This window comes from Larimichthys crocea, chromosome VIII (assembly GCF_000972845.2).
Source record: "Larimichthys crocea isolate SSNF chromosome VIII, L_crocea_2.0, whole genome shotgun sequence".
In the NCBI taxonomy this organism is placed as follows: Eukaryota; Metazoa; Chordata; class Actinopteri; family Sciaenidae; genus Larimichthys; species Larimichthys crocea.
In genome coordinates, this window is record NC_040018.1 from 33521003 (window position 1) to 33536115 (window position 15113).

General features: G+C 42.5%; 1 protein-coding gene across 1 annotated transcript in view; it reads left to right on the forward strand.

The window, feature by feature from the left end:
- Positions 1–15113, forward strand: part of LOC104935763 (multiple epidermal growth factor-like domains protein 11) — a 108610-nt gene that overhangs the window by 15478 nt on the left and 78019 nt on the right. The window contains exon 2 of the mRNA XM_027281391.1: positions 13424–13499. The gene's annotated coding sequence lies outside the window, so the exon portion shown is untranslated. The remainder of the gene's footprint in view (positions 1–13423; positions 13500–15113) is intronic.

The following is a 15113-nucleotide window of genomic DNA, read 5'->3' on the forward strand; positions in this document are numbered from 1 at the left end:
AAGCTTGAACCGAGGATCTATAAAACGAGAGCAGCAGTAACAGAAACCACAGCAGCCTGTTAATTGTAGGTGAGGCGTGTATTTGTCCTACAGTCTGAAAAGTCGACAGAAAACAAATTGCAGCTCATTATTTTCCAGATATCTGAGCCCTTATGTGCTCTGTACCAGCAGATTTAAACTCTCACAGCAACATATTAAATATGAACTTGTAGGGTGAGGACCTTGAATGTTTTTGTCTAACCTTTGGAATGAAAACATCCACTCATGTATCAAATCTGTTCAGCTGTACTTGAAAACATCCACTCATGTATCAAATCTGTTCAGCTGTACTCGAGTATTTGTTCTGATTACAATCATCAACCAACAGCAGACACAGCAGAGCTGATAGTGCCGTAAAGCGTTACGTACTTCTCCCGACCCTGAGCCCAAAGTTACATAGTGTGAGAACAGACGTACGAATGACAGAGACACCGTTCAGCTGATCACAGGTCAGTGTGGGTCAACAGGATTTTAACTCTGTTAGTCTATCAGAGGAAAGTTGCACACGCTGAGTCCTCATCAGGAGCTCTCGTCACGATGTTGGGTCCGTTGTTAAGCAAACATTTTTCCTTCCTCCAAACTCTAATCTGTCTTTCAGTCCTGTGCGATCCTCGGGGAAACCACAGTCTGTTAGTTCAGACCTTTCCTGACGAAGCCTGTGCTGATGAGAACGTCCGTCAGGCTCAGAGCAGGGCAGCACTTGAAGAATCATCAGGAGGGCGTTGAGCAGCGTCGGTGTAACACAGAGTTAATTCCTTGTTTTGCCTGTTATATCTTGTGAGGTGATGAGTCATGACCTCTGTGCCTGTGAGAGCGTGTTGGTTTTAGCAATGAGCTCAGACTCAGGTACGTCTGTGTGGACGGTTTATTATATTTAATCTTTTGGCAATGTTTCACGTTAACTGTTGTAGTTGTCCATCAGTGTTGTTCTTGCTTCACCTCTGCAGTTTTTCATGTGGTGTAATCATAAGGAATGGACGTCGTATCCGTGATGTCACCCACAGGTTTCGGTTGTTGCTGTTGTGAAGCTCAGTGTGTCAGTGTGTTGACCATCCAACGTCTAATGTGGTTAAGATGTGGATCAGCAGACTGAATGATGTCTGGTTGCTCAAACAGTCCGTCTGTAATGACACCCACCTGTCATCAAATCTCTTAATCCTGCATAACTTTAAGCCTTAATATAATGTGAACAGGTGAGTTGTATATAAATTCACCCTCAGTACAGTTGTCATGAACGGGGAAATTAGCTACAGAGACCAAAACTGTTTTTTGTACCAGGCTGTAAACATGTTTATTTCTGCTGTGAAGTTGGACATTTGGACATGGGGACTTATGGAGACTGACTCACTTCTGGAGCCAGCCTCAGGTGGACGTTAGAGGAACTGCAGTTTGTGGCACTTCCTGTGATAGCTTCACTTCAAAATCTGTTATGCAAGTGGAAATCGGCTCATTCTCACAGATTCTCGTCGTTCGACAAACCTTTTTCTCTGACCTTCCTCCTCCGTCTCATCATATTTACATCAGTGTTCCTCCTCTGCCTCTGCAGTGTTTGCATTGTGTAATACAAACTCATGTCCTCATAGAGAACACACCGTTTGATGCAGCGTATCTTTCTGCTAATGCAAACACAGCAGAATTTGTCATGTCAAGAGATGCATAGCTGCAAAAATCAATCTCATGATGTGATTCATCATACAGCCCAGCATGCACATTCATCACAGAATCACATTGTTAGTGTCTTTTTATATTTGACTCAGTGTCTCAGCGTCCTCTGACCAGTGTTTACGCTGATGGAAGGTCAGGAAAGTTTCAAAAGTAGATTTTCAGTCAAAGTCAAATAGTTTGAGAACATACTATGTAAGTCTACACAAAATCTATATGGTCAGATACATTCCTGATTGAACCTTTAAAGCCGAGTGCTTAATCAGCATTATACTTAGGCTCCTAATCAATGTAAAGGTGGATGGAGGCGAGGGCGGTGGTGGTGGTGGTGGGTGCAGCCTGCCTGACAAATTACAGAGAGTGAGTAGTGTGAGTTGTGCCTGGGCTTCAGAAATACCTCACAGCGGCCCGGTTCTCCTGACAGGCTTCACTCATGAATTACGCAGCTGACACGGCGCAGCTCTCGGGAGTTAAGTTCCTGCTGAGATGTCGAGAGTTTGCATCAGTTGTTTGTTCTTGCAGACCTTGATAAAAGCTCATTGCCTTCACCTCCTTCTCTGCGACTGTACTTCTGTAGACATAAATGCCTTTCAAATCTGCTGTGTGTGTGTGTGTGTGGATTTAGATACAGTAGCCTAACAAAGAAAAGCAGAGCTTGTGGCGTGAACGGTCGGCTGTCCTGCGTGCTGAGATTTCATCACTTTCATTAAGTTTGCATGTCATTTTGTGAAAAAGGCGGCGTACAGAAACCCTGTCACTAACTGTGAGGGGCCGTCAGGGACATCGTTCAAAAGTTTCCTCTCACATATGAAACCAAATGCACAGACTGTACTGTCACACAACCAGAGATGTATAAAGTACTGCAGTAAAGGAGTGGAGTAGAAGTACAAGTGCTATATCAAAAAACTGACTTGAGTAGAAGTTGAAGTGTTCTTTAAACACCATACTTAAGTAAAAGTACTAAAGTATTCAAAAAAAATTGTACTTAAGTATTGCAAGTAGAAGTATGTAAAAAATTGCTACTCAAGTACTGGAAGTAAAAGTACAAATAAAAGTAAAAGTACAAGTACAAGCACTGTTGTTTATATTATTTCAAATATTTATTAAGGCACAACTTCTAATGTTACAGTGTTACAATGTTCATGGTAGAGTTCTGTGATTTCCCATGGTCTGTGAATGCGTCTGAATGAATGCGAGAGCGAGGGGGCGGGGGAGCAGGTGAGAGAGCGCACCTGGGTGTCAGGTGTATGACGTACGGCGCGGTTTTGGCGTGGTTACGGCCGACAGTCACCGAGTCCTGGAACCAAACCGTTCAACAATAAATGCAGTTTGTAGAATAACGCCTCGTCATTCATCACGTGTCCGGCTGGACGCTACAATAGTAACGAGTAACGACTCGGCACATGAAAAATGTATCGGAGTAAAAGTATTAAATTCATCAAAAATATGTAGTGCAGTGAAAGTAGAAGTTGGGGAAAAAAATAATACTCCAAAAAAGTGCAGATACTACATTTTAGTACTTAAGTACAGTACTTAAGTAGTTCCACTTCGTTACTATACATCTCTGCACACAACAGACTGAATTTTCAGTATCGTATAAGAGTTTTTCAGTATGTTGTATGAGAGGATTCATTATATTTTGTTTTCAGTATATAGTTTGTGATAGCATTTGGTTTCATATGTGTGTGTGAGAGAGGAAATAACTGCTGTCATTCATGCTCCAGATTTGTCATCGTCCTTGTTTTCCCGCCCTCGAGTCCACTTCAGGATCTTTGGTCCTCCATAATAGAAAAAGCAACAAAAAAAACTGGGACACGTGTTTCAGAAAACTGTGTCTGTTTGAGACTCAGGCCACATCAACTATTCATGCTCTGCAGACCACAACCTCATTCCGGCATACGTTCAAAGGGAAAGTAACCAGCAGTCATTATACAGCATGTACTCATTATGCAGTACTGTACATTGATCCTTCTTTTATTTGAAGGATGTGTACTAGTTTGTATATTAACAGTGCAAGATACTTGGAAAGATTGGAGGTTTTGAGTAATACATCATGCTGCGTGCGCTCAATATGTCATCCGGGAAAGCAGGTCAATTACTGGGGATTATTTTTCTAATCATAGTGGATAGATTTGTGGTATAAAGTGGAATTAGCAGAGCTGTCTGTTGGCAGGAATTCAGCTTCTAGGTTAAATATGCTTCTGTGCTTGCTGTACAGAACCTCCAGAGATGTGCTGCTTACTGTGAAGCCAGGCTTTTACTCCGAGAGCAAAATTCAACAGTTCACACGCGGACACGTCTTATTTTCCGTCGTCCTGTCAAACATTCGGGGTCAGAAATTCACAATAAGGAATCAGAAAAGTGCTGCCTGTAAAAATACACCCAGCGTGACAACCGGCACATTTCACCTGTTAGCAGAAAATGTGTGCATGTGTGGACAGAACAAGGACTTTAAAATAGATTTCAGAACTTTTATTTAGTTTGGGATTACAGTCGGTAAAACTCAAAACAAGACGTGGGCAAATAAGTCTGTAAAGAAGAGGAACAGAGGCCTGATGACGAACGTGAAACTCCATGAAAGGAGAAACAAGTGAGACGACGACAGGGTCTGACAGGCCAGGAGCCAGGAGGAGGAGCTGATGTGAAGGTGGAGCAGGGAGCAGGTGAGGAGGACGTGGAGGCAGCTGTGGGTCGGACCAATCATGGGTCGGATAAACACTGTTGGCCCCTTGTTACATAACGACAGCTGCAGCAGGTTAATCAGCATTATTGTACAAATCAAGTTTAAATAAAATGGTTTAACCAGCAGGAAATGAACAGGAAGTGTTAATATACTTAAATCCTGACGCTTTGTTTGAGGAGAAATTGAGTTACGGGCTCTTAAAGTACCACCTGTGTGATCGCAACCCCACGTCTCAGTTTCATTTGTGCAGATCCACGGCGTTAAAACACGGCAGACTCTGTGGAAGTGATATAAAAGGTAACAGAAACATTACTGTGCAATGACCTGGAAATAAGATGAGTAGTTATCTGTAAATAGAGCTCCATAAATCTGACACGCTGGACCTTTAAAGCTGTGTATGCACGCTGAAACTGGTTTAGTTTGCCACGCTGGAAACATTCCTCGTGTTCAGACTCGATGATGATCCGTCAGGGACAAAATCCACAATCCTCAATTTCACATGAAGTGACAAAGCATGTTTGACCTGTGATGCTGCGTGAGGCCGAAACAATGTGAAATTTAAACCATGACTCCTGTGACCTTCTTGTGGACTGTGGACTGATAAACATGTTCAGGCATAAACATGAAGAGGCAGTTGGCTGATCGCTCACTAACGTTATCACCAGCAAAACATTATCGCAGTCGATGTTATTTTCAGCTACTTTACCAGCTAACGCGATCCATGACGCTAACTCATTGAAGAGCAGCGATGTTGAACGGTGCAGAATCAGAATCAGGTTTCTTATTTAAGTAGATTTTGACCTGTTTGTCTTGGGGTTTTTGGTGCATCACAAACTTTAAGTAAGAAATAAAAAGAAAAATATAAATATCTTTACGATTTGTTTTTAAGATGGAAAGAGCTGCACAGTTTCTGCAGGAAGGTTCACAGTCGAACCTTCCTGCACACTAGAAGTCTGGAGGCTGTTGACTAAAAGGTAAAAGGTGTGTTCATGTAACATCAGAGTCATCAGACGCTGCGTTAATGTACAAAGCAAAGGTCTTACTAAAGATTTCTTTGTACTAGCCAAGGCCGACCGAGCGTGCAGACTCCAGCCGAGGCGAGTGAGTCGCCGTGTTGACAGTCTGCTGTCGCTTCCTCAGTGTTTGAGTCTCCGTGATGACGGACTTTACAAATGGAAGCATCATTACATGCTGAAATAAGATGGTGAACATTATGAGCATATTAGCACACTGATGTTAGTTCATTCGTCCTTTCTCTGTTTTTTCTAGAGCGCTTTTAGTCATTACTGGAAAATCATGCATAATGCAGATTAATGTTATCTGAGCAATATTCACGAAGATGCTCTGGTCTTTTATGAGCCCTGGATTTTAGGAGATCCATTTGCATGACTGCATCCGTCTGCAGAGGAGCATTATTCCTGCAGATTACAGCAGCCGATGAAGAGTAACTGTTTGTGCCAGTTGAGGACGGTTAAGGTCGCTGAGCTGAAAAGATACTTTCAGACGCACATCCAAACATGGACGACTGATGTCTTTGTTATTAGATTAAATGAAGGTAAACTTCCTTCCTCCTCGTCTCCGATGAACCACACGGGACAGTTTGAGAAACGCATCAAGGTGAATATTTGTGCGGCAGAGATTTCGTTTGATTGTGGACATGAGTGAACGCTGACGAAACGACACTGACGGTTATTAAATCAAAAATATCATCAATCCACGTTCTTCTTATGAGTCACACAAAGAGCTTCGGAAACACTCGGATTCTTCAGGCAGAGCTCGACATTGATTGGTGATTCACATGCTGAAATCTTGTTTTTTTTTTGGACAGCCATTAGTTTGTTGTTGACAGCAGTTTATGTGAAGAGGAAGAAGGTGAAAAACGACATTGTTGCAGCTCAGGCAGAGTCTCTAAACCTTTCTCTGACTTCCTTCTGTGGAGAACATTATTCCTCTTCCTCAAACAGCTGCATTTGCAGAATTTCTTGAATGTCGTGGGACGAGTTCTCCCGCTCGTACAGACGTGCTTTAAGGTTATATTCTTCGGCTGCATGTTTACATGGATGATGGATGCTTTTCACTCACCCGCCGCCCTCGTCAGGCCTCTCCTGTCCTGCCAGGCAGAAATGCTTTCTCAGCTCTCTCTTGCACATTGTGTTCCTCCGTTACAAAAAAAAAAAGCTATTACTTCATTGTCCTTGAAACCGACGGGGAGCTGCAAAAACAGGAAAAGCTCAGTTTTTCCTGAGGCTAATTATACATTAAGTTCACGTTAAACGGCCCCGGGAGCTGAAGACATTACAGACTATGAGGGGTTACAGGAGGCAGGGTGGAGTGCATTCTGCCTCCAGAAAGTCTTTAATGTTGCATCTTGAAATCTGGATTTTCCCCCTCCGCTCTCTCCACTGTCTCTCGTGATAAAGCCTTTTTTTAAAAAGCAGCAGTGAGAGAAAGACAGCAGCTTTCTGATTGTTGCAAACAGAACTTTCTCTGACAGCTGTTGCTATTAAGAAGTGAGCGTTGTCCAAATTGGAGATGTCATGATGACTGTGTTTCCACTGCCCTGTTATTGTGGTTGCACTGTACAAATGATGCAATGTGATGATTTATGACGACTGTGATCATGTGTCATTTTAATCATGTGGCTGGTTTCAGTGTCAGACTTAGCCCGGTGTGTCTCTTATTACTTGCACTCAGAACTAAAAGTTCAACATTGAACAAGATCTCTCCTGACAGATTTACTACAAAAGGACGTCCACACCTGTCCCAAAAAAAGTTGGGATGGTAAAACGTGAATTTATGACATCCGCGATATCGTGAAACGCGGACTCGTCAGTCAGTCCGTCTCAGACGAGCTCGGGTCCAGAGAAGTCTGCAGTGTTTCTGGATGTTGCTGGTATCGGTCTTTCTCTTTGCGCGCTCGAGTCTTCATCTGGAGATGAACTGTAGTCATGTCATGTGGGTTTTCAATGCTGCCTGAGGGGTCGAAGGTCTCGGACATCCACTGTTAGTTTTGGGCGTCTCGTGCAGAGATTTCTCTGGTGCGTTGCAGCAACCGTTGACATCAACAAACTTTATCTGCATATTAACTCACTTTATGATCACATGATTACATCAGGAACCGTGCACAACCTCCTGGACCCTGCGTGTGGTCCGATAGTCAAAGAAACGACCTCCTAAATAAGAGATTTTACATCACGTCTGTTCATATTCACACACTCGCTCTGAATTAATGTTTTTTGACGCTTTTTGTGAATTACCCAACCAGTGTTTGATTATATTTTTTATTTTTTTGCTGTGGAATTGTGACGACGTTACCTCCTTTTATTTTGTAAAGGATGGTCCAGTGTATCGTCTGCTAAATGAGATAATAAAGGAAGCACTGAAGCTCCTTTCCTTAACAGTGAGAGAATTCAAACAGCTCTTATTACAGCGAGTGCATCAATACTTCACTCAGTGAGGAACCTTGCTCAGAAGAATAGAGACTACTGGACTGGATAATGGGCCCCTCCTGCATCCACAGCTTTTCATTGTAGTATCCTTGTGAGCTCGCCTCACGCGAAGGTCCAGTCCTCCTTTTGTCCCCTGTCCTGCGCCTGTGCTTTTGTTGTTGCGGTTGGCCTGATTTGTCATTGAATAATATTTGTCGAGTGTGAACTCCAGGAGGGTCAGGGCGAGCTCGGCTCCTCGTAATAAGACATGAGCTCTCTAAAATATTGACGGTGCATCATCTCATTTTCTGTTTTTCTGTATCTTCGTCATCATGGATCAAGTGTAAAATCATTGATTTACGCTTCACGCATGGACGATGATTCATCATTAATTCGCTTTAATAAAAATATGCATGCTGTCAATGTTTTTTTTTAAGTCGCCGCGGTGCAGTTTGCTCTGCTGGAGTCTGAAGGGCGGTTTCACGAGGACGCAGGGTCTATTCCTCATTTGCTAAGAGGTCACTGATGTGACGGATGGTGCCACATAATATAGGAGCTGAGGGGAAGTGAAGGAGGCCAGGAGGAGGAGGAGGAGGAGGTCTTTTCATCGGATTCGGTGGCAACATAAACAATCCAGATGATCAGACTGATCCTTTAAGTCGCAGTTCATGAATTATTATTCTAATAAAGTTCTGTAGAGATTTCTGGACCGTCGTTGAACCAGAACACTCTGCAGTGAAATGCGAGAAGCCCTTAATCAACAAAAGTATCTTGTTTTTAAAGATAGGAGGGACTAAAGTGATCGATGTATTGACCGCGCTCCATGACCATCAATACCACCCCTCCACCCTCAGCTCCCCCTCGCCCATAGGTGACCATTGATCACGGCGAGATGAAGGGTGAACGGGCGGATTAGGGTGATTTCACAGATTGCTGCTTTGCCAATTGAGCGCAGCTCTTAAAGAGAAAGGCCTCGCCTCGTATGGATCACAGAGGTTCTGGTCCACTGAAGCCGCCGCCGCCGCCGCCTTGCAGCTGAAGTGACGACAGTGTCGGTTTAAATGTCTCTGTTATCTACAAACAAGTAAGTTTGTCTCCTGGATTTGCTAAAGGTCGTCAGCTGGTCGTGAGATATGCGCCCAGTTGGAAAAAATCCAGCACTGATGATTTATGAAACATGTTTGAAGATAACAGGCTCCAGCTTCTGAAAGATCTGAGGTCATCTGTCTTTGATGAACCGTTTAATTAATGTATTCATTCTGCTGCTGCTGCTGCTGCTGTTGCTGAAACACATGAAGCATCTTCTGTCATGCTGAACGTTTGAGCCGACCCAAAATGCAAAACACGAGCCGGAGACCGACAGCAGTTGGAACAGGTTGAGATCCTGCAGAAGGTGAAGCGGTGCAGGGCAAGAATTCAAAACCAGACGAGGCGAGGCTGGAAGATTTCCCGAGGCACACGCACAGTTCAATGTTAGCAGATATCACAAAACAAGTTTCAAAACTGCGTGATCTCTGGTGTGAGGTGGTCTGTGTCTTGTCTCGACGTTCAGATGAAATCTCGTCTCGGCTCGTGCAAATGGTGACGTTTAATCACGTGAACACGCCGATGGGAACGCTCTCAGGAAGCAGGTGACTGGCTGCACAGTGTAAACATGCAGAGGTTGAAGTCTCGGTTAGACCCTGTGACTCAAACCTCTGTGAGTTTTGACACATTTTCTCGTGTTTATAACGTATCCAGGTGGACATACTGTAAGTTGGCTGTAGCATCGTTAACATGAGGGATAATGAGTGAATGACCTGGAAGTATTGAGCTGTTTGAACTCTCTAAATGTTAAGGAAAGCTGCTTCAGTGCTTCCTGTCCTATCTCCTTCAGCAGAGGAAACACTGGACCATCCAAACGATTCGAAACCATCCGGTTCATTTGCTCTGAATGTAAGTTGACAGGAGGGAGAACGTGAGCATTCACCACTTCACTTCTGTGACAGGTGGTCTGTATGTTCTTTTATTCTTTTAATTATGATGTCGATAATGAAGTTATATCCTGCATGAAACAACAAGAATGTATAAGAGGCACTTTGTTGTCCATCCTGACGTAGTCAAGTCTATGTGCAGTCAGATTCTCATGCTCATGAATTCTCGTGAGATTTTCCATCGACGTCAAGGAAAAGTGTTTCGGAAAGAGGAGGTAGATTTCTTGAACTATTGGCCTGCACCTAACATGATCCGGCGTAGTCCGGATCATTGGACCGGTCCTTTGTCGTGTGCAGGTTGATTGTGGACATCTTTCATCAGCATCTTTTTTACAGTGCTGAGGCTTGTTGACCCTGTTACGCTCCATCCTGTTAACAGTAAGGATCATTGAACACATATTTGGTCGTCTTTGAGTGCGTTCGATAGCAGCAGCTCCGTTAAAGTAGACCGCGCTCTGCTTCGCCATCATTTCAGAGTTTAGATTACCAAAGAGTCCTGAGAGGCTGGCGAGGAGATCGACTGGTCTGATCTACTGTCAGCAAACTGTAACTCTCCATCACGGCTGGAGCTGAGTATTGGCCACAGGGGAGCAAACTGGTCAATGAAGCTTTGAGTCACATATTAAAAGGTCTGCGTGGTCGGGCTCTTTGGTGGCTCAAAAGCCAAAGTGTGTGTGGACACACACTTTGGTCCCGGCTGTGGATGAGAATCAACTGGTTGTGGGAAAACGCATCGACATGATTAATTAAACTGTGGGGGCTGACGACCTTTGCTCAGCATTCATTACAGGAAGCAGCCCATGGGACAGATATATCCATTGTGCCACGCAGCGAGTCGGCTGTTAAAGGAGAAGATGTTTGTTGGACTGTATTGACTCGATTAAATTAAACTGCTGGAACTGTGTTTGGTTTTTTAAGTTTCTCCTCTCTGTCTGCGCTGACAGTGTTCTCCTGGTTTCACTAAAGCACCTCGACAGTCGCGTCAGGCCGTTCTGTCACCGAAGCAACAAGAAGAATTAATTACAAATCAACAAAAAGTCAAACACGGACAGATTTTTACTCCAGTTTTCAAAGAAAGACGTTTTCAAATCCAGCTGAGAAGTTTGTTTTTGTTGATTTTTGGATTTGCTCGCGGCCCAACACGAGTTCGAATGGAAGAAATGTGTCTGACAGATAACAGCGAGGATCAGAGAACAAACTGTCTGTAAGGCTCCAGAGTTATCAGGACGGAAAGAAGTTGGAAAAGAGCTCGTCTTATTTCTATAGACCTGACTGCAAATAAACTCAAGCAGCCTTGATAGATGTTACAGACAGTCTCATAGATGCTGAAAGGCTGATGAACAAAAACATGTTCAGACAGAATTCAAACCATAGCAACGAACAGACAGTTTAAAGACGTATCCGTGACGTCACTCACAGGTTTCATCAGTGGAGCTGAAGCGGACTGAATGACACCTGGCTGCTCAAACAGGTCACCTGTAACCACACCCACCTGTCAATCAAAGCGTCCACGCTCTTAACCCTGCATAACTTTAAGCCTTAATATAATGTGAACAGGTGAGTTGTATATAAATTCACCCTCAGTACAGTTGTCATGAACGGGGAAATTAGCTACAGAGACCAAAACTGTTTTTTGTACCAGGCTGTAAACATGTTTATTTCTGCTGTGAAGTTGGACATTTGGACATGGGGACTTATGGAGACTGACTCACTGCTGGAGCCAGCCTCAAGTGGACGTTAGAGGAACTGCAGTTTTAGGTTGACACTAGCAATATGTGTGTTTTTGGCACAGACCCATATCAAGACTAAAGACAGAGTGAGTAGATTCTGTCAACATGTTTCGTGTGTTTTGAATTTTTGGAATATAATAAATCCCTGAATGAATCAAAGCCTAAATGTCTTTAAGCTCAGACATGGTGACATTATAATTAGTTTAATGTCACCTTTGAATAAAGTGTTGTTCTTATGTGGTTATGTCCAAGATTACAGTGCAGCGCGATGGGACGCATTTCATTTTTATTGTATAAGTGACCGCTGAGACTTTGTCTTGTTCTGACAGTGTAGACGCACCATCAGCATATTTCCTCCGCCCACCTTTACAGATCGGAATAGGTGGAGAAACAACACAGAGGAAAGACGTAACTCATGTCAGACCCATAAATACCACGAGAGGTGGGAGCAGCTATGAAAAGCCGTGAAGTTCACAGCTCGGATAGATCTGTCGTGATTTGTATTTTCTCTCACAACTTTTAGGAAATGATTCTTATTTATTAGCACAAATGAGGTTATTAAAACAAAGTCATTTTCTGTCAGTTGAATTATTTATTTATTGATTCATCGACAAATAAATAAGAAATTCTGTCAGGGCTACCAGCTCCACCAACGTTTGTTCAGTTCCTACAGCTTAAAATCAATAATTAACTTCCTCAACTCTAATATACAATATGACAACGCTGAGTTTTAAACACTTCATGACGACTGGGCTCCACTGATGATCTGCGTCTCTGCTTCAGATACTTAGATGAGCCAGGAGGTGGAAGAGGGCGGAGTGCCATGTAATAAAAATATGTATGACAAGAAGCATTTTGAGGTTTAATGGATCCAGTGTGACTCTTCTGCTGCAGACGTAGTAGCAGAACATGAAACATCGTAAAGATGAAATCAGATGACTGTTTTCTGGTAAATAGTTTCCCGGCTGTTCATTTTAACGGGGTTACTCTGTCTCTCAGCTCTGTGCTCTGTAATACATCACATCCTCTGCCCCTATAAACTCATAACACCAGTGTCTGTAGCACATCTTGGCAGCTCTGCGTAAGCTCAGTGTCTGACAGCTCTGCGCTGCAGAAGCCTGACGCCGAGACATTCATCAGGGCTGTGGAAATATTGTTTGACTAACAATAACAGTGTTTTTATTGATTTTCTGTCGCTGCCAGTTGCTGCTTATGAGAAACAGCAGCCAATGAGCACAAAGCCTGTGCACGCACACAGATGGAAATGTGCTTTGATGCACACACACACACACACACACACACACACTCACACACACACACACACACACACACACAGCGTACAGAGTTACTTTATTTTTCATGAAGCACAGTGATAAAATATGGCAGAGCTCAGGTAAAACCAGCGCAGGCTGAATGTTTGATGGTTCTGAATTATCTCCCGGTTTAATCCTGAAGAATATCAGATGGAAGCGTTCTCCCTGTGATGTGTGGGTGTTGTGTTGTTGTGTGTGTGTGTGTGTGTGTGTGTGTGTGTGTGTGTGTGTGTGTGTGTGTGTGTGTGCGCTCTCACGCTGAAATCGAATTAATTTGAAGAAGTGAGTCCTCGGCAGTTTTACTGTCCTCAGGTGCGTCTAAGCAGAAGGAGATGATTTCTGCTGGAGTGCAGTATGTGAGGGTGAAACTCCTGAGATATCAACAAAAGAGGATAATGATCGATTCCTCTCCAAATATTGTTTTTATGCAACAAATTATTGATCAATAACTCTGTCGACCCCCTGCAGACACTCTGTGTTCAGCAGCTGCTTCTGTTTGCAAATTCATTTTATCTGAATCCTTTAAAGATAAAATAAATATATAAATATGTGAGTGTGTGCTTGTTGTAAATCTATATTTTTATTCCTCTCTCAGGTGTCCTGAGGTCCCGTCCCACCGTCGACGTCCACTGAGGGTCTTCTTCTTGTGATCACACTCATTTCTGCTCAAGGTACGCTGCAATTTGTGTCTCCAGGTATAAAACTATGAAATATGTAAATTTGATCTAATATTTAGTAGCTCCACCTGCAGTTTATAGACATTTCAAAACTCAAACTGATCTGCATTATATTGAGATGTGTTTCTGATATTACACACCTCCTGTTTGTAAATATTAGAAACGTCTCGATATAATACAGTTTAACATTTCTGCAATCTATAACCTCGACAGTGCACATAGTTACAGTTCTGCTCGTAAATTAAGAAGAATTAAAAAAGAAAACACAAGTGAACTTCAAATGAAACAATAAGGAATCACAGAATAGCACAATAAATAAAACAGAGAGACGCTCCTCAGTTCACACACCCTTACATCTTAATACTTTAGCATCAATGACAGCTTTCAGGCTTATTGGCAGAAATCTTCCAGGTCCTGTAAATCTTTCGTTTGAGAGTGATGATTCTGATGGACGGTCACTCCAGAAGCTGGAGACAGCGGAGGGTCGACTCTGCTTTGTGTTTAGCATCGTTGTCCCATGCTCAGCTTTCGGGATGATGAATTCAAATTGTGCTCCTATATTTTCAAGCTTTTATTTTGAAAGAGACAGCTGAAGAGTGACAGGAATGTGGAATGACATGCGGGAAAGATCCACAGGTCGGATTCGAACCCTGAGCTTCTGCAGCGAGGACTGAGCCTTCGCACACGGGGCTCCGATCTTCACCATGAAAACATCAGAGATGGTGACTGTGCATCACAGGCCGTGTTGACTCATCTCCAAACTGAGCATATATGGTTCAATTTTGGTAATAATTATACTCCAAACTGAGCATATATGGTTCAATTTTGGTAATAATTATACTAATTCTTTTAAAATAAATGGCTTCATCTGACCACCATATCTTAATAAAATAAAGGTTTTCATCATGATCAGTCATATTTTCCAAAAAATATTTATTATATATATATTTCACAAATTCTGCCAGAGGTGTGTAAATTTATGAGCACAACTGTACATGCACACGTCTCTGACAGCGTCAACAAAAACTGAAACATTACGAGCTTCATAAAAGTTGAATTTATGACAGAGTTGTTGTATTAAATCACTGTGCCTAATAAAGTGGCTGCTCAGTGTATGCTACATCTACAGATGACAAACAGTTCAAGTCCTGCTTTCATCTATTTTACATCAAATCTTTAAAACTTCAATAATTCAAAAATATTTAAGTTTAATGTTTTAGACAAAACAAGTCATTTGAAGAAACCAGAAACTGACATGATGTAATAATAGATGATCAAACAAGTCAAAATATAAAAAAACATGAATAAATAAAAATGTTGAATTATTTAAATGAAAAATGTAAAAATAAGTTTTGATCTGATCAGATGGTGAAAAAACAAAATGATGATGTTTATTTGATCATGCCACATTTTTAATTATCTGTTTCGCTCGTACATTTCCTCTTCATATTTCACACTGTGACGCTTCACTGGAAACACAGCAGGCCTAAAAATACGTCGTCACCTGAGGTGTGCCGAATAACGCAACCTGTAACCACACCCACCTGTCAATCAAAGCGTCCACGCTCTTAATCCTGCATAACTTTAAGCCTTAATATAATGTGAACA